At 35.0% G+C, this 20,700-nt stretch overlaps 1 long non-coding RNA gene across 1 annotated transcript in view; it reads right to left on the bottom strand.

The window, feature by feature from the left end:
• The window catches only part of LOC131810806 (uncharacterized), a 308,441-nt gene extending 291,320 nt beyond the window's left edge, over window positions 1–17,121 (bottom strand). Inside the window, exon 1 of the long non-coding RNA XR_009345728.1 lies at window positions 17,040–17,121. This is a non-coding gene — a long non-coding RNA (uncharacterized LOC131810806). The remainder of the gene's footprint in view (window positions 1–17,039) is intronic.
• Between the last annotated feature and the right edge of the window lie 3,579 nt (window positions 17,122–20,700).

Raw genomic sequence — 20,700 nt, 5'->3', positions numbered from 1 at the left:
TCCCCAGACCAGCCCACCCACCATATGGATAACTCTGACCTCAGCAGATACCACAGGGAATAAAAAGCATGCCCAATAAACACTCCTCAAATTCCTGACTCACAAATCTGTATGAAAAAATTAATGCCAGTTTCACACTGCTAAGTTTTGATGTGGTGTGGTAAGCGTTAATAGTAACCAGAATACATGCTGACTGCTATTTTTTATGTGGCTATAAGATTAGAACTAAGAATAATTAGTGTAGGGGCGCCTGGGTGGGTCAGTCGGTTAAGCATCTGCCTTCGGCTCATGTCATGATCTGAGGGTCCTGGAATCAAGCCCCGCATTGGGCTCTCTGCTCAGCAGGGAGCCTGTTTCTCCCACTCCCTCTGCCTCTTACCCCAGCTCACGCTCTCTCTCTCTCTCTTACTTGCTTATACTCTCTCTCTCTCTCTAATAAATAAATAAAATATTTGAAAAAGAATAATTACTGTATGTTATTAATAAGCATATGATAAATTAAAATGAAGAAAATTTTTCTAATATATTCTATAATAGAATAGATTGCTATGACAGGTTAGAAGATTCTTCACACTGGAAGCCGGTAAGCAGAAACCATATAACCATATACTAAAGATGTTGTCCTAGGAATGAAATTTTCAGGAAAAGAGGAAATAAGAAAGGTTTCCTATCTGAGAATGGTTGTATGCAAAGCAACACAAAAATGATAGTATTTCATTTTACTTAGTCCCCAATTTTTAAACTGGTTTAAAAATAAATATATTTAATTCCAATTTTGGGATACCTCTGTAAGGTAAATTGGTATATCTATAGTCCCTAATTTATAATAGCCACAGCTAATATTTTTATTAAGCCCCCCAAATTAGGCATTTTGGAAGAAATCAATACATTCCTAAAAACATATAAACTCTCAAACTGAAATAGAAGAAATAGAAAATTTGAACAGACCCACAAGCAGCAAAGAAATTGCATCAGTAACCAAAAATCTCCCAACAAACAAGAGTCCAGGGCTGAACTGCTTCCCAGAGGAATTCCACCAAACATATAAAAAAGAGTTAATATTTACTCTTCTGAAGCTATTCCAAAAAACAGAAATGGAAGGAAAACTTCTAAATTCATTCTACAAGGCCAGCATTGTATGTATTTCAAAACCAAAGACTCCACTAAAAAAGACAATTACATACCAATATCCCTGATGAACACAGACATAAAAACTCTCAACAAGAAACTAGCTAATAGGATCCAACAGTACTTTAAAAGGATTACTCACCATGATCAAGTGGGATTTATTCCTGGGCTACAGGGATGGTTCAATACCCCAAACAAATCAACATGACACACCACATTAATAGAAGAAAGGGTAAGAATCATATGATTATCTCAATAAATGCAAAAAAAAAGAAGTATTTGACAAAATACAGCATCCTTTCTTGATAAAAACCCTCAAAAAAGGATAGAAAGAATACACCTCATCATCATAAAGTTCATATATGAAAGACCCACAGCTAATATCATCCTAAACACTGTTGTTCAACACACTGCTAGAAGTCCTAGCATTAGCAACCAAACAAAAAGAAATAAAAGGCTTCCACTTTGGCAAGGAAGAAGTCAGACTTTCAGTTGCAAGATATAAAATCAGTATACAGTAATCTGTTACATTTCTATATACTAATAATGAAGCAGCAGAAAAAGAAATCAAGGAATCAATCCCAGTTACAATTGCATCAGAAACCATAAGATACCTAGGAATAAACCTAACCAAAGAAGTAAAAGATTTGTAATCTGAAAATTATAGAACACTTATGAATGAAATTGAAGAAGACTCAAAAAAATGGAAAAACATTCCATGCTCACGGATTGAAAGAACAAATTTTATTAAAATGTCTGTACTATCAGAAGCAGTCTGCACATTCAGTGCAGTCTTGATCTCCTCCCCACTGCTCATATACACTCTGTCTCTCCTGAATACATAAAATCTTTAAAATCAAAAGACAGTCTCTTCAGTAAATGGTGTTGGGAAGACTGATTGACAACATGTAGAAGAATGAAACTAGACTACTTTCTCATACCAAAAATAGACTCAAAATGGATGAGTTAAATGTGAGACAGGAAACTATCAAAATCCTAGGGAAAAAAAAAGAAGTAAACTCCCTAATCTGGTTATAACAACCTCTTTACTAGGCACATCTTTGGAGTCAAGGAAAACAAAAGCACAAATGAACCATTGGGACCTCATCAAGATAAAAAGCTTCTGCACAGCAAAGGAAACAACCAGCAAAATTAAGTAACTAATGGAGAAGATATTTGCAATTGACACATCAGATAAAGGGTTATTATCCGAATCTGTAAGAAACTCAACAAAATTAACACCCCAAAAATAATCCAGTTAAGAAATGGGCAGAAAACATGAACAGACATTTCTCTGAAGACATAAAAATGGCTATCGGAGAAAGGGGAACCCTCCTACACTGTTGGTGGGAATGCAAGCTGGTGCAGCCACTCTGGAAAACAGCATGGAGGTTCCTCAAAATGTTGAAAATAGAACTGCCCTATGACCCAGCAATTGCACTATTGGGTATTTACCCTAAAGATACAAACGTAGTGATCCAAAGGGGCACGTGCACCCGAATGTTTATAGCAGCAATGTCCACAATAGCCAAACTATGGAAAGAACCTAGATGTCCATCAACAGATGAATGGATCAAGAAGATGTGGTATATATACACAATGGAATACTATGCAGCCATCAAAAGAAATGAAATCTTGCCATTTGCGACAACATGGATGGAACTAGAGCGTATCATGCTTAGCGAAATAAGTCAAGCAGAGAAAGACAACTATCATATGATCTCCCTGATATGAGGAAGTGGTGATGCAACATGGGGGCTTAAGTGGGTAGGAGAAGAATCAATGAAACAAGATGGGATTGGGAGGGAGACAAACCATAAGTGACTCTTAATCTCACAAAACAAACTGAGGGTTGCTGGGGGGAGGGGCTTTGGGAGAAGGGGGTGGGATTATGGACATTGGGGAGGGTATGTGCTTTGGTGAGTGCTGTGAAGTGTGTAAACCTGGTGATTCACAGACCTGTACCCCTGGGGATAAAAATATATGTTAATAAAAAATAAAAATTTTAAAATTTAAAAAAAATGGCTATCAGACACATGAAAAAGTGCTCAACATCAAATCAAAACCAAAGTGATATATTACCTCACACCTGCCAGAATAGCTAAAATTAACAACTCAGGAAACCACACATGTTAGCAAGTGGAGAAAGGGGGCCCTTTTGGACTGTTCGTAGGAAGGAAAACTGGAGCAGCCACTCTGGAAAGGAATATGGAGGTACTCAAAAAGTTCAAAATTAGAACTACCCTACAACCCAGTAATTGCACTACTAGGTATTTATCCAAAAGATACAAAAATATTGACTTGAAGGAGCACATGCACCCCAATGTTTACAGCAATCTATCAATAATATTCAAATTATGGAAAGAGACCAAACGTCCATTGACTGATGAATGAATACATATGCAATTGAATATTATTCAACCATCAAAAGAATGAAATCTTGCCTTTTGCAAGAGCGTGAATGGATTAGAATGTATTATGCTAAGCAAAATAAATCAGTCAGAAAAAGACAAATGTCATATGATTTCACTCAAGTGGGGAATTTAAGAAAACAGATGAACATAGGGGAAAGAAAAGAAAATTAAAATATGACAAAAAACAGAGGGAGGCAAACCCTAAAAAACTCTTAATTATAGAGAACAAACTGAGGGTTGCTGGAGGGGTGGTGGATGGGGGACTGAGTATAATAGGTGATGGGTGTTAAGGAGGGCACTTGTTGGGATGAACACTGGGTGTTATATGTAAGTGATGAATCACTGAATTCTACTCATGAAAGCAATACTACTATACTCTATGTTAACTAACTTGAATATTAAAAAAATGAGTTAATGTATATAAAAACTTATAAAAGGATTGGCACATAGTAGCATTGCATTTATATTTATAAAACAAGATCAGAATAAAATAAGACCTGTTAAGTTTGTAATAAAGAAAATAATGCTTGGTAGTCAAGAAGAAAGGAACACTTTATTTGAAAATTCAGGGCTAGAGAAAAATGCCAAATTTCAACACTTCTGTTTAATATTATACTATTAATGTGCCTAGCTGTGTGACAAAAAGAAAAATAAAGTTGAATATATTGAAAATCTAGACAATAATCATATTGTTAGTCATTAACAAATTTTCAGGGGGCTGTGTATTTAGAAAATTCAAAAGACACCAGAATAAGTAAGAGTTTAGCAAAGTCGATGGACATAAGATCATTTTCCCAGGTCAATTATTATATTTTATATAAGAGCAAAAGTTAAAATGCAATTTTTAAAATCATGAAAAAAGAAAATGCATATGAATAAATGTGACTAAATATTAGGTACATATAAATGAATCTAATGAATGGTGTGCAAGATCTTTATGGAGAAAATCCTAACACTTTAGAGCAATAACAATAAAGAAGCACAAAAAGAAGATTTATTACTTTCTTGGTCACCTAAATATCATACTATTACTGATTCCCCCTATAATGATCTCTAGACTAAATTGAGTCCTATTAAAAATTTCAGTGCATTTTTCATGGAACTAACAGGATGACCAATCAACTTATAAAATCATGGTACAATTAAATAGTTGGCAAAAATTAAAAGCATTAACAGCACCACAGCTGGCAAAGTTACAGAACAATGGGAATGTTCACAAACTGTTGATGGAAATACAAATTAGTAAATGTTAATTTGATATTTTCTTGTAATGTTGAACATTTGCATAGCTTATTGCCCAGCAATTACACCCTACAGATGTTCACACGTGGAAAGAAAGCATGCACATGGACACCTATATGAGATATTTCATAAAACCATTGTTCCTCAAAACAAAAGCAAAAATCTGGCACAACCTAATAATTTAAAAACTTATGAACAGGAAAATAAATAAGCCAGTTATGGAATCAGCCCCATTCATTTCACACCTCATATGACACCTGTGCATAAAATTCAAGAATCTTCCTTCTACGTGGACAACAACAAAAAACACCCCTCTTCTGGACTGATGCTTGGACTTGATGAGGAGTAGCTTGGGCAGATTTTAAGCTCTACCACTGCTGGCTTACCTGTGCCTGACAATTTTATATATTCATACAAGGAATGCTTCATATGAATGAACACAAACCATAGATGTGGCAAAATTAAAAGATATTAAAACTATATTGTTGACTAAAACAAATGTACTTCAGAATATTATTAAATATACTTTATTGAGGTATGCTTACACATTAAGTTAGTTTCACATGTATAAAAATTATTCAATATTTGTAAGCCCTGTGAAATGGGAGGTGATCACCACAAGTCTAGTTACCATCCATCACCACACAGTTACACTACCCCTGCCCCCGTGATAAGAACTTTTAAGATTTACTCTCTTGGCAACTTTCAAATAGTCACACAATATTATTGCTTATACTCACTGTGTTGAATGTTTTATCCTTATGGCTTATTTATTTTATACCAGCAAGTTTGTACCCCTTGATTTCCTTCACACATTTCACCTACCCCAATACCTCTTCCCATTCTGTTTTCTGTATCTACACATTTCATTTTCTTTCTTAGATTCCACATATATGTGAAATCATCATACAGTGTTTGTCTTTCTCTGACTGACTTGTTTCATTTAACATAATACTGTCAAGGTCCATCTACGTTGTTGTAAATGGCAATTTTTTTTATGATTGAGTAGTATTCATACACACACACACACACACATACATATGTATACATATACATATGCATATAATCCCATCAATATCATCCTATCTTATGTATATTCAATCCATCAGTGGATGAATATAGATGTGTGTGTATATACATACACACATGTACATATATCTTATATATATACGCATATATATGTATATCATATATATGTTATATCACATATATCATATATATACACATATATATGTGTATATATATACACATATATATGTATGTGTGTATATATATACACATCTATATTCATCCACTGATGGGCACTTAGATTGTCTCCATATCTTGGCTATTGGTTTTAATCTCTATTTTCTTGATGATTAGTGTGATACTGAGCATTTTTCATAGGCCTGTTGGCTATTTATAGGTCATCTTTGGAAAAATATCTATTCAGATTTTTCTGTCCATTTTCTAATTGATTATATTGGCTATTAAGCATACAAGTTGTTAACATTTTGGATATTAACCTCCTATCAAATGTATGAGTTGCAAATATTTTCTCCTTTCAAAAGGTTGCTTTTTCATTTTGTTGATGGTTTTCTGTGCTGGGTAGATGTTTTTAGTTTGATGTAGTCTTATCTGTTTATTTTTTCTTTTGTTGCCTTTGCTTTTGGAGTCAGATCCAATAAACCACAGCCAAGACTAATAACAAGGAGTTAACTACCTATGTTTTCTTATAGGAATTTTAAAGTTTTAGGTCTCACATTCAAGTCTTTTATCCATTTTTTAATTAGTTCTTATGTATGGTGTAAGATGGTAGTCTAGTTTCATTCCTTTGCATGTGGCTGTCCAGTTTCCCAACACTATTTCCTGAAGAGACTGTCCTTTCCCAATGCATGTTATAGGTTCCTTTTTCATAAACTAGCTGACCATACATGTATGAGATCTCTTACGTATTATTGGGCTCTCTATTCTATTCCATGACCTAGGGGTCTTTTATCCATGTGAATATCATACTGTTTTGATTACTACAGCATTGTAATACAGTTTGAAATCAGGAAGCATGATATTTCCAGTTTTGTTTTTCTCTCTCAATATTGTACTGATTATTAAGGATCTTTTGTGGTTCTGTACAAATTTTAGGACTATTTCTTCTATTGCTATGAAAAAGGTCACTGGAATTTTGATATTGAATATGAAGATTTCTTTGGGTATGGACACTACCAATATTAATTCTTACAATCCATGATCATGGAATATTATTCCATTTATTTGTATCATCTTCAGTTTCTTTCATCAGTGTCCTAGTTTTCAGTGTACAAATCTTTCATTTCCTTGGTTAAATTTATTCCTAGGTATTTTATTTTGATAATGGTTATTTTCCTACTTTCTCTTCTAATTGTTAATTATTCATGTATAAAAACAACAGATTTTTGTATATTGATTTTGCACTCTGTAACTTGACTGAGTTCATTTATTAGTTCTAACAGTTTTTTAGTAGTCTTTAGGGTTTTCTATATATGAAATCATGTCATCCACAAAGAGTGACAGTTTTACTTCTTCCTTTCCAAGCTAGATACTTTTAATATCCTTTTCTTGTTTAATTGCTGTGACTAAAATTTTTTTTATTACTATGTTGAATAAAAGTGGTGAGAATGGGCATCCTTGTTGTGTTCCTGATCCTATAGTAAAGATGTTAGCTATGGGCTTGTCACATATGGCCTTTACTATGATGATATTCATTTTTTATACACACTTCTTTGTTGAGAGGTTTAATCATAAATAGACATTGAATTTTGTCAAGTGCATTTTCTGCATCTATTGAGATGTTTGTATGATTTTTATCCTTCATTTGGTTAATGTGGTAGATCACTTTAATTGATTTGCACATGTTGAACCATCCCTGCATCACGGTAATAAATCCTGCTTAATCATGATATAAGATTATTTTACTGCATTGTTGAATTTAGTGTGCTAATATTTTGTTGGGGATATTTGCATCATTGTTCATCAGGGATACTGGCCTATAATTTTCTCTTTTTTGGGGGGTGTCTTTGTACAGTTTTGATACCAAGGTAATGTTGCTTCTTAAAAGCAGTTTAGAAAAACTCTTTTCAAATTTTGAAAAATTTTGAGAAAGACAGATATTAAATCTTCTTTGAATGTTTGGTAGAATTCATCAGTGAACTCATCTGGTCCTGGGCTTTGATTTGTTGATAGGTTTTTGATTACTGATGCAATGTCCTTACTAGCAATTTGTCTATTCAGATTTTATATTTCTTCTGATTCAGTTTTGGAAGGTTATAGGTTTTTAGGAATGTATCCATTTTTTTTCTAGGTGTACAATTTGTGTGGGTGTAAAATTGTTCATAATAGTTTCTTGTGATCTTTTGTATTTCTATAATATTAGTTGTAACTTCTCTCTTTTATTTCTGATTTTATTTATATGGGCCCTCTTTTTCCTTGGTGAACCTAGCTCAAGTTTTGTCACTTTTGTTTATCTTTTCTAAGAACCATCTCTTAGTCCCATTGATTTTTTTTACTGTATTTTTAGTCTCTACTCCATTTATGTCTGCCCCGATCTTTTATTTCTTTCATTTTTCTGACTTTGGGTATTGTTTGCTCTTCTTTTTCTAATTTCTTTAGGTGTAAGTTTAGATTGAGAATGTTCTTGTTTCTAGAGATAGGCTATATCACTATGAACTTCCCTCTTAGAACTGCTTTTGCTATATCCCATAGATTTTGGTTTATTGTATTTTCAAAGTATTATATTTCTTCTTTGATTTCCTCATGATCTATTATTGGTTGTTGAGCAGCATGTTGTTTAATCACTACTTATTTGTGATTTTTCTAGCTTTCTCTTGTAATTGATTTCTAGTTTCATACCATTTTGGTTGTAAAAAATTCTTAAAATCTTTTTAAATTTATTGAGGCTTGTATTTCAATCTTCTTAAATTTATTGAGGTTTGTATTGTGGCCCAATATATAATCTCTCCTGGAGAATGTTTCATGTGCACTTAAGAACTCTGCTGCTTTTGGGTAAAATGTGCTATATGATCTATTATGTCCTTCTGGTCTAATGTATCATTTAAGACTAATGTTTCTTTGTTGATTTTCTGTTTGATAATATGTCCATTAATGAAAGCAGGGACTTAAGTCCCTTACTGTTATTGACTTGCCTTCAATTTCTCCCTTTAGGTCTGTTAATATTTGTTTTACGTATTTAGGTACTCCTATGTTGGGTACCTAAATATTTATAAATAATATGTCTTCTTGCTGAACTGGCCTCTTTATCATTATGTATTGCCCATTTTTTTTCTTTTATTACAGTCTTTTTTCTAAAAGATTTATTTTTTTAAAGATTTTACTTATTTGTCAGAGAGAAAGAGACAGAGAGACTGCAAGCGGAGGGAGCAGCAGGTAGAGGGAGAAGCAGGCTCTCTCCTGAGCAAGAAGCCACATGCACAACTCAATCCCAGGACCCTGGGTTCATGACCTGAGCTGAATGCAGTCGCTTAGCTGACTAAGCCACCCAGACATTCCTTAAAAAAGATTTGAGAGAGAGCGCGAATGACCATGAGTGAGCAGGTGTCGGGGGAGGTGCAGAGGGAGAGGAGGACAAGCTGACTTCCTGCTGAGTACAGAGCCTTTACTTTTTTTTTTTTTTTTTTCTATTTTGTTTAGGGGAATTCCTCTTCTGTTTTCATCTACTCTGCTACTGAACCCCTCTAGTGAATTTTTCAGTTTATTACATTCTTCAGCTCTGTGACTTCTGTTGGGTACTTTCTTATATTTTCTCTCTTTCTATTAAAGTTCTCTCTGTGTTCATCCCTTCCTCTTGCAGTATCTGTGACTATTGTTTTGAATTCCTTATCAAGCAAAGTATTTACCTCTGTTTCTTTAAGGTGTTTTTGGGGTCCTCCCTCCCCCCCACCCCCTACCCTGGAGTTTTATCTTGTTCTTTCCTTTGGAATATATATTCCAACTATTTCTTCATTTTGTTTGACTTTGTGTTTGTTTTTATGTATTGGGCAAAACAGCTATCTCTTCCAGTCTCAAAGGAGTGGGTCACAAGAAGAGTGGGGATATGCTTCAGTCTGCTATCTGTGCAGTGCCCTGGGTATGGAGGGGGGGTGAGGTGGCCTGCAAAACAATCTCTGCTTAGTTCAGTCCCATGAAGTCCAGAAATGCAAACCCTCTGGGCCACCAGAGGCAGGTTATCAAGAAGCATCACCCATGTGGACTCTGTGCTCCCACTGGCTTTGGGAAAGCAGCAGGAGAGTGAAGGGGTTGAGGTGTGTCCACTGGCTTTATGGAGGCAAAAAGAGAGTGCAGGGTCAAGGCATGCCTGCTGGCTTTAGTTGGGCAGTAGGAGAGTACAAGAACTCTGTATATGTTCTGGCGATAGCAACATAAAAGCAAGGCAAAAAAATTGCCCCTGTCAATGCCTCCACCCCTAGAAAGAGCCCCCTGCCCCTTAGATAGTTATTTTAAAATTAACAAATGAAGGCCCTTACATACTGTCCAGGTACTTTTTGAACCTTTTGCCCTGTGCACTGCAGCAAGTGAATTTGCATGCAAGCCCTTTATGAATAGTATCTTAATTCCCTACAGCCCTTTACATCTCCTAGACATAGCCCTATTGGTTTTCAAAACTAGACATTTGGGGCTTGTCTCTACTTAGCTCCATATTTGTGAGATTCCTTCTTATTGTGGGTCACGATGCCAATGTGGAAGTTTTGGGCAAGACCACATCATCTCTGACTCTCCTACTCATCCAGCATGCCCTACTTTTTAAATAATTTTTTGTGAAGTTTCCGTTCAGCTATTTTTCAGGTCTTTTTCCAAACTAATTTTCCAGATTTAGCTGTAGATTTGGTATGCTCTTGGGAGGAGGTAAGTTGGATTTTTACGTATGCTTGTCATCTTGGACTCCATCTCCTAAGGGTTAAAAATCACGACTAAACCATATATTATTTAGAATATGTACTTGGTAAAACTGCAAATAAAAGCAAGAGCTTTATTTTTAAAAATTAGTAGTCATTGCCTTTACAGGGAAAACAGATGTGAGCAGAGGACCATAAAAAACTTCACTGATTTGGGCAATGGTTTAAGTTTAGCCATAGGTGATTATTGTGCTTCAGCCTATACCTCTGTAGCACAGACTTTTGAATGCACCAAATAGTCAATGGATTGAAAAAAGTTTTAAGAAAAAAATTAAAGAAAAAGCATAAAAATAGTCCTAAAAGACATAAATTAGAGAAATCTGAAGAGATGGAATCAATGAAGGACCTCTATCTCAAAGGTATTTCAAAAATAAAGACAATAGAAAAGGAAAATAACTAATAGAACAAGCTAAAAAATATCCCACAGTTGTAAGAAAAAAAAAATAACACTACAAATTCAAAGCATCAAAACACATAGATTGCTGTGAGAGGAAAATGTCAAACACTCTAACCTCGTTGTAAAATTTAAGTATACCATGAATAAAGAGAAACTACTAAAGATTTACAATAGAGCAAGGAAAGGAAGAAATAGATGAAGATTACGTGTAATGGAGTTAGAATCATATTAACATTGAAATTATCATTAGCAGAACTGAATTCAAATGTGGTCAGAGTTCTGAGAGTAAATGGTTTTGACTTAGAAACATGTCGTCAGAATTTCAATCAAGATGTGGACAACACAAAATTATCTATAATTCACCCATTTTATTTTTACTTGAGGATATATTTAAGCAAATTATAATGAATGGCATAAAGTGAAGGAAATATAAGTGACCAAAATCTATGGTTCCATATTAAGAAAGGAAGAACAGGAACTGCCCTGGAATAAACAACTGCCCATCTATCTTTCACTCTCTTCTACCTGGTGACTTTCTCTAGCTACCTCCTCTCATAGCATACTGGAATTTTCTTTTAATGGTGATGGCATTAAAAACTTATATAAGTTGCAATGAACATAATTTTAAGAACTTGTTTGTCTCCTGAACTAGATACCAAGCTCTTTGAAGGAGGAATCATGCCTGTAGTTTTTACCACAGCATCTTTAAAGCTTAGCCTAGAACTGGCCAATAATAAATATTCAAAAGTGACCAGAACTCTTGCATCTGTTCTAGGGTCTCTATGCTTCCTGTTCCATAAACTCCCCCTGTTATGTCCATCCCCATGGGTTCAAAAGTTGTCTACCCATATACTGATGATTATCAAATCTCATTCTATAGTTCTAGGGTTGCCGACACATATATTTATTGTCTATTATATATCCACCTTAGATATTCCCCAAAGCATCTTAATATGAATATATCTAACACTAGATTCATTATATTTCCCTATCCCAAATGTACTTCCTTTTCTATGTGTTAAGTCAATATCCTTCCACTGTCTACATTCTTACCTATTTTTGCTAAATGTTTCTTTCTTCTTCCTCGTTTACTATAGAAATCAGCTCTACAAATTCCATATGCTGTGTGTATGTAAGCTGTAACATTCTCACTGTCTCCTGGCTAATGCCTTCACCATTTTTACACATATTATTACAATAGCAGTCCACTAGTTATACTTTTTAATGCACCTAGACCACTTTCATCAGAACTGTCTTTCTTAAACCAAAACATAATCATGAAAAATTACTGCTCAAAATTATTACTTTTTTTTTCATTTATTGTAACAAATCACTAACCAAGAGTCAGGGGAAATAGCACTGACAGGTAACAATTTATGATCGTTATAAATTAGGTTGTTTGAGGGACAGATAAAGTGTTATGCCTGAATGGTGACTGAGGAAACAAGCAGGAGTAGGTATCTAGGATGTAAGGCAGAAAGAAGCTGATGCCTACAGGGAACTTTGATTCTTGAGTAAGCTATTTTTAATACAGCTGTCTCTAAGAAATGAAATTTGTAAAGGTACCTAATAAGTTCAATATATGGGAAAAAATTTAAATCATACCAATATAGTTTCCATGTTTCTGGATGATTTAGCAAGTGATATTTGCAATTCACTCCTTTTCAAGAACTTTTCAAGAACATGTTATTCTACTGTATAATAATAAACCAAGAGAGTCAAGACAGTTACTCTTCTTGCTTTCTATGTACTATTAAACAGATTTGTTTGAAATACCTTCCGTTCTTTTTATTCAGCCTGTTTCTGATTACTGCCCAAAGAAGGTAGTTAAAATAGGCCATTGCCAGAGTGATAATACTTACTTCCTCAACAATGATCTTTGGTAGATGATAAAATGTTACTTTCCCTTGTAAAGGGAAAGGGCAGCTGCCTACAAAGCAACAGTGAACTTCTAATAGTGTGAGTGCAAAGAAAATGTATTGTGCAATAAAACTACGAAGCAAAGAGTTATTTTAGGACTACTGTGTGACGTCAGATGTGGTCTTTTGAAGGTCAGCAATTTCGTGATCTATGTTATGAGAAATTTCAAGGAGCATTGCAGTATCTTAATCTGAATAATTTTTTTGTATAAATTCTTTTGTTGGTCTTTCCAGCTAATTAAAAAAAAATAGTTGAGGCCTATATTTATTAATCTTTATCTTTGGAAGTTCCAGAATTTACTTAAAGACACAACTGAGAAAACCCGAGGAGAATAACCACTATTTAAAAGATTCCCCACTGACTATAAGATAAAATTCAGATTCTTTTTTTTTTTTTTTTATAATTTTTTTATTTTTTATAAACATATATTTTTATCCCCAGGGGTACAGGTCTGTGAATCACCAGGTTTACACACTTCACAGCACTCACCAAATCACATGCCCTCCCCAATGTCCATAATCCCAACCCCTTCTCCCAAACCCCCTCCCCCCGGCAACCCTCAGTTTGTTTTGTGAGATTAAGAGTCACTTATGGTTTGTCTCCCTCCCAATCCCATCTTGTTTCATTTATTCTTCTTCTACCCACTTAAGCCTCCATGTTGCATCACCACTTCCTCATATCAGGGAGATCATATGATAGTTGTCTTTCTCTGCTTGACTTATTTCGCTAAGCATGATACGCTCTAGTTCCATCCATGTTGTTGCAAATGGCAAGATTTCATTTCTTTTGATGGCTGCATAGTATTCCATTGTGTATATATACCACATCTTCTTGATCCATTCATCTGTTGATGGACATCTAGGTTCTTTCCACAGTTTGGCTATTGTGCACATTGCTGCTATAAACATTCGGGTGCATGTGCCCCTTTGAATCACTACATTTGTATCTTTAGGGTAAATACCCAATAGTGCAATTGCTGGGTCATAGGGCAGTTCTATTTTCAACATTTTGAGGAACCTCCATGCTGTTTTCCAGAGTGGCTGAACCAGCTTGCATTCCCACCAACAGTGTAGGAGGGTTCCCCTTTCTCCGCATCCTCGCCAGCATCTGTCATTTCCTGACTTGTTGATTTTAGCCATTCTGACTGGTGTGAGGTGATATCTCATTGTGGTTTTGATTTGTATTTCCCTGATGCCGAGTGATATGGAGCACTTTTTCATGTGTCTGTTCGCCATCTGGATGTCTTCTGCAAAGAAGACATCCAGATTCTTTAAAGTAGAAAACAAAGATGTTTTCTGTCAGCTAACTACCTTTCTAGCTCATCTCCAGCATTCTCAACACATAGTATCCTGCAAACACATATTCAAAGTCTACCAAACCAGAACAGTATGAGCTCTTTGCATCAATATGCTACTGCATTAATGTCTTACTATTACTCATTTTGTGATGAAAACTTCTACTTTTTCTTCAAAGTGCAGAAAACACATAACTTTAGTAAACTCCTCTCCAGATAGCACACAACTTTTGTATCTGTCTTTGAGATAGTTACGACCATAAAAGTCAGATATGATGCTTTCAAAGGGTTTCTATTTCTCTTAGGATAGGACACACAATTCTAGAAATTATTTTCAAGCTCCTTTCCAGCCTAAACCACCTTCATCCTGACCACCCATTTGGAATTTCTTTCATTTCTTTGAACATACCCTGCTGGTTCTCAACTGTTTTTTTACCCTAATATATTCATCCCCACAGGGTTCAGTTTAAAGGTGAACCTGACAAGAAGTTTCTTTAGATCCTTAATCTAGATTAGTCAGTTTGCTCCCAAACTCCCAAAAGGCCTTTCAGTCTCTATTATAATGCTATTTATTTATAATTGCTAATTGGCTTTCTACAGCAGACTGCAAACTCCAGGAGAATAGAGGTGATTTCTCTTATTCACTGCTGTTTTCTTAACAGTTTGTTTCCTGGCACATTACAGGTGGTTTATTAATATTAGTTGAATCAGATTGACTGCTTCACTACACTGCCAAGGTCTTTCAGACACCTGTCTTTCACAAGTCCATGAACCAACCCACTCAACATTTATTGAGAATCAACTATGTGCCTGCAATCAGCATAATCTCCAGCAGTGCATGAGAGCACGAAACACAGTTCCAGCACTGAATAAATTCACAGACTGTATAGGGGAGGGTGTAAAAAAAAAAAAAAAAAAAAAAAAAAGTGTGCTGCTTGGTAGAACAACTTGTTTGAAAGTATAGACTTTTGATCTATGCCTGGAAAGTATATATCCTTTCTTCTCACAGGCCACAGTGATTGCTTTATGAACAGATATGAGATACAAATGGATGTGATCAGAATAAATCTAAGAACCTTTGTAATAGTTGCAAGAAAGAACACTTTGCTTTTGTGCTTGTTATGAACTTTACAGGCTGAGTATTGTTCCAGTCCTACTGTCACCTCATAAGACTAAGGAAATAAAGCAAATGAGGAAGAGCAGAAACTAACAGACAATGAGAGATTGTTGGAGACCCCAAAATACTGATGGATTTGATTTATTCCTGGATATTTCAGTTATATGAATCAACAAATTCCCTCTATTATTTATATGTTTTTGTTTATTGCATTAAGTCAGTTTGAGTTGGACTTCTATGACATGTGATGGAATTTCTTACTAATACATAGAGTCACAGATAAAACAATATCTTAACTAACTCTTGAAAGTTGAAGAGCAGTTTGCCGGGAATAAAATAATATTAATAACAACATTATATTAACTCTACATTGTTGCAACACTGTTAACATTATTTTAAGTGATTTGCCTAGAGTAAGAAAGAATTTATGGAAAAAGTCAGAGGCATAAAAGGTAACAGCATATTTGAGTATATAGTGAACAATTCAGTATCTTCAATAAGATGTTTACTGGGAAAATTAAGATCCAAAAGTAGAGACAAGCGTGAAGTACACTGCTGCCATCAGATTGCAAATAATTCCATGTGCTATGTTAATAGCAACCCTGATTCCATTTATATTCAATAAAAACATACAAATGTAGTCAATCAAGCCAACCAGAATTTCTCATAACCAGAGTTCTTAAAAAATAAAACTGAATTGCATCCAAATTTCATTTCATAAAAAGCTTCAAATGTGTGTTATAGCAGAAATCTAGGGAACTTAAGTGACTTGTTCTAGGTGAAATTAGGCAACTAAGTATTAACCAAAACAAAATGCAATTTTCAGTTGCAAATCTGGAACTCTTTCCAAAATGCCCCATGTACCAGCCAGTTTCCATAGCCCTCACAGACACACTAACACAGGGTTAAAGAAATACAGACTTTAGCACCAAATAAAATTGGTCATTTTTCCGGTTCTATGACTTAATAATTATGTGACCACCAGCAAGTGGCTTTACTTTACAAAGTCTCTTTCTTATTTATAATGTGGGAACTGTATGTCTCTTTTCTTCATAGGGTTGTTTTGAAAAAATAAATGATAATATATTTAGCACAATGCCAAAAGTGCACACATTTAGTCTTTACCGGGTGAGGTAAATCTAATCACAACAAAATATGAATTAACACATACTGCATGTGAGAAATCATATGCAAGTAATATTAAACTGGGTTCTTTGTTGATTCTAAAGAAACTATCTCCACAAGGTCCTTTGTTTCCTCCACCTGAAATGGCCACCTGTGATTCTCAAGCCCCTTGATCAGAGGTTTGTTTGAAGTGATTAATCAAATATGCATGGATCAATTTCCAGAACCAGATGAGAGGGAAGCAAATTGGTTAACACCATGTTGGTGTGAGCCTGCTAAGTGGCAGACCAGCAGCTGGACATACAGAACAAATAGAAAGACTATTGACATGTAAGGCAAAGCACAGCTAACAGCTGATACACATTTACACTGTTGATTGTTCCTTGGGCTCAAGGCCAAGAGTTAATCCCATGATAGAGAAACTACCTGTAGACCACAAATTTTGCTCCAGTGAAATATCAGGAAGCATGAAACTTACTCTGCTGGGATGGCCATCAGATTGCTTAACTTCAGCTTTGGTTCTTTCTTCTCATCTGTGCTTTGGAACCTGGTAGAAAAATAAGGGAAAAGAGTTATTTAAAGATCTGGAAGTACTAGCTGGAGAAGAAGGAAACATAATAATTAACCTGTTGTGCAAGAATCTGGGCAAAGAGTAATGATTCTTCCAGGAACTTTGAGGACAGAAGCATTAGGCCTTTACATGAGAACAAAACACTGGTACTTAGACATGTTATAATCCCAGGTAGATTTAAAGACTGAAGAGTTAGCTGAGAGAAAGGTTAAGGAAATCAACAGAAAAACACAAAGAGAAAGGCAGAGTCAGATGCATTATAAAATGATGCATTTATTCAATATTTTAAGACCCACCATATATAAATCCCATAATTGGGTACTGATAGCAGAGAGCCAATTACAATCTCCACCTTTGAGGAAGTCAAACTCTTGAAGACAAGAAATCTAGCAAAACAGAAATGCAAAATGATGTTGGGCCAAGGCTTAAATAACAATAAACAGACAAGTGTTAGGAGTAGTAAGACATGAAACAAAAGAATAAAATGAGAAAATCTAAGCTATTCAGAGTTGTTCAAGAAAAGTAAAATTTGCATGGAGCACTGGGTGTGGTAAAAAAATAATGAATACTGTTTTTCTGAAAATAAATAAATTAATTAAATTTAGAAAAAAGAAAAGTAAAATTTGGGGCACCTGGGTGGCTGTGGGTTAAAGCCCCTGCCTTCAGCTCAGGTCATGATCCCAGGGTCCTGGGATCAAGCTGAGCCCTGCCCTGCACTGGGCTCTCTGCTCAGCAGAGAGCCTGCTTCCTACTCTCTCTCTCTCTGCCTGCCTCTCTGCCTACTTGTAATCTCTGTCAAATAAAATAAATAAAATCTTTAAAAAAAAGATTTAAAGAAAAAGAAAAAGAAAATTTGGTAACTTGTGGATGGCAATGTGCAAGGTTTGTGGTTTTTTTTTTTTTTTAACTAAATATATGGCAGATTTTCCTTGCTTTTGGTTTATGAAAAGATGTGTACTAAAGGAATAAATCAAAGTCAGAACTTCTTTTAACTACAGTTTATTATTTTTTTAATTGAAGCCTGAAATACATCCAAATATCACTTAGTCATCAAATTTTCAAGTGGTACCTTACTGTGACGTCCCCATCTACATCACCTCTAGTAATATCTGTCACAGGGAAGAGCCAGAAATGATATTAAAAGCTGTATTTAGAGAGGAAAAGTACATTTTGCTACTAGTAGAAACTGTAGGTAGTTTATGAATCAAGGATTGGGGTATACTTCAGTATCTATGACAGATGTAACACCACAACTGAACCTTAAGAAAAAGTCATTTCAAACTATTTAAACTTTTGGATGCTCATAGTAATTTTGCCTCTGGACTGACTTGGAGGGATCAACGGTGCAAAAAGAGAAACAAGCTATAGAAATAAGCTTCTGGAAGCAAAAGTAGTTTTTATTTTCTTCTGGCTCTGGATTATGATAAGTTATATGTTGTCTTACTTTGGCTTTAACTGAAATCATTAAGATCAAAAGTATTTATTTTGGCAAGGAGAAAAATCTATAAAAGTTTAGTTTTTTAACACACGCTGAGATAACCCATTAGGCTGGTATATTTACATTTTTTGACCTGCTATCAAGTGAGTCAGTAGCGTCTGATTTTTTAGCAAGGGTTAGGACAGGGGTCAGTTTCAAAGGAAATTTTTATATTAAAAAAAAAAAAGGTAGTAAGCCTACTAGGAATCAGAAAATTTTGAAGTTTAAATTTTAACACTGGACAAGCCACCTGCCATAAAATGGAGAGAAAAGAGAGCTTAAGAAGAAATGATAAATCCATGCAGGAAAAAACCTGTATTTTTCAAAAAAGATATGTTGCTTAATTGGAAGCGGGCTGGGAGTACTTTGCATCTGTCACAGATTCTAAGCTACAGAGAATAGTCAAAGCATACTAAATTGTCCCAGGCACTCTTTGTAGATCTTAGCGTGTGGAATCACTCTGCAAAGAGCCCTAAGTGAATAGTGTTGCCAGATTAATGTCCCAAGTGATCTGGGAATTATCCAAGGGCTTCCTTGGTTGGTTTTTACTTTGAAATGTGGACTCTATTTCTGGCACACAGCAACTTAGTGGTCCAGAACCCAGGTTCTGAACTCAGAATAAATCTGAATTAGAGGCTAAGTCCTGGCAGCTTCCTCACATGAAAAGTGGTGATAATTAACAGTACCTATTTCATAGAGTGGTTGGGAACTTTCTATGAGCTACAGTGGACAAAACACAATGCATGTCAGATACAAACCCTATCAATATGAGCTTCTATATTTATTCTTATTAATAGAAATAATAATATTTCAGTCCATTGGACTCTAGGTCATGTTTTGTTACATCACAATGGATGTTATAACAATACAAACCACATAAGATTCTTATCATATTAAATTGATAATAGGAAACCTGGTTTAGAACAAAAGTTATGCTTTCATAACATAAAAGCAAAAGCAAGAACTGCTAATGTTTCAGAACTTATAATTTTGTATTTATTATTACACTTCATCTGTAGAAACATTCTACAGATAATGAAATTGACATTCAGAAAGGTGAAGTTAATTATTCAAGTCCACCCACCCAGTTGCAGATAAGATAAACCCAAGCCTTCTAAATAAAGGTAAAATATACTTTATTTGTTAATGCTTTTAATAGCAATAGTACCAGTTGACTCTTGCTCTATAACAACTCTCCCCAAAACTTAGATGCTTAAAGAAGCAAACATATGTTGCTTTTCCTTGTGACTCTGGGTTAGATGGGATACTCTTCTGGTCTGGGCAACTTTAACAAAGTCTAGATGACGTTAGATAGCTTTACTCATAAGTTGGAAGTCTAGTTGGCTTAGGAGGTCTCTCTCAGCCAAGATGCCTCATCTCTGCCTCATCATCCATCATGATGGTCTAGGCTTTTTTATAGAGTGGTCTCAGAGGGCAAAGACAGGAAGTGAGCAAGTCCCACAATACAAGCATTTTTCATGCCTCCATTTGTACCATATTTTGCACTGTTTCATTAGCTAGACAGATCATATGGCCAAGTTCAGAGTCTCTACATACAAATAGGCATGAACAAATTAAAGTATTAATGGTAAACGTGTCAAGAGTTTAATAATATCCCATAACCCTGACTGGTAGGATTCTGGGTTTTTGTTTTACTTTTCTTCATGTCCCAAATTTTTCAAAATGACAATTATTTTTATAATTAAAGCCATTTCTTAAATAATTTAGAGAATTGAGCCATTTTCTGGAGAATGACAAGTCCTTGTTGCGAGCTTATTTCTTTTTGAAGTGAGAATTAAACTTTTATTTAAACCACAACAGATGTTATTTTTAGTATTTCTCAGGGATCTCTTTGTCCTTCTTACCTTATTGCTCTACACACTCGTCCAGTGTGAGTTCATGAATTCTTGTTCCTTTGATTTTGATTTATATGTTGATAACTCCCAAATTCTTACACCCAAGCACAGTCTTCATATAAGTGTTTCCAACCTGTCTCTCCAAATTCCTGCAGTACATTTCCCCTTGGAAGAGGACCATGTCCCTCTCTTCCACTGTATCTCTTTTGTGTCTCATTCACTCATTTCTCACAGA

Source organism: Mustela lutreola, chromosome 1 (genome assembly GCF_030435805.1).
Source record: "Mustela lutreola isolate mMusLut2 chromosome 1, mMusLut2.pri, whole genome shotgun sequence".
Classification (NCBI taxonomy): domain Eukaryota; kingdom Metazoa; phylum Chordata; class Mammalia; order Carnivora; family Mustelidae; genus Mustela; species Mustela lutreola.
Note: the sequence above shows the minus strand (reverse complement) of the source record. Positions and strands in the feature narration are given on the sequence as shown.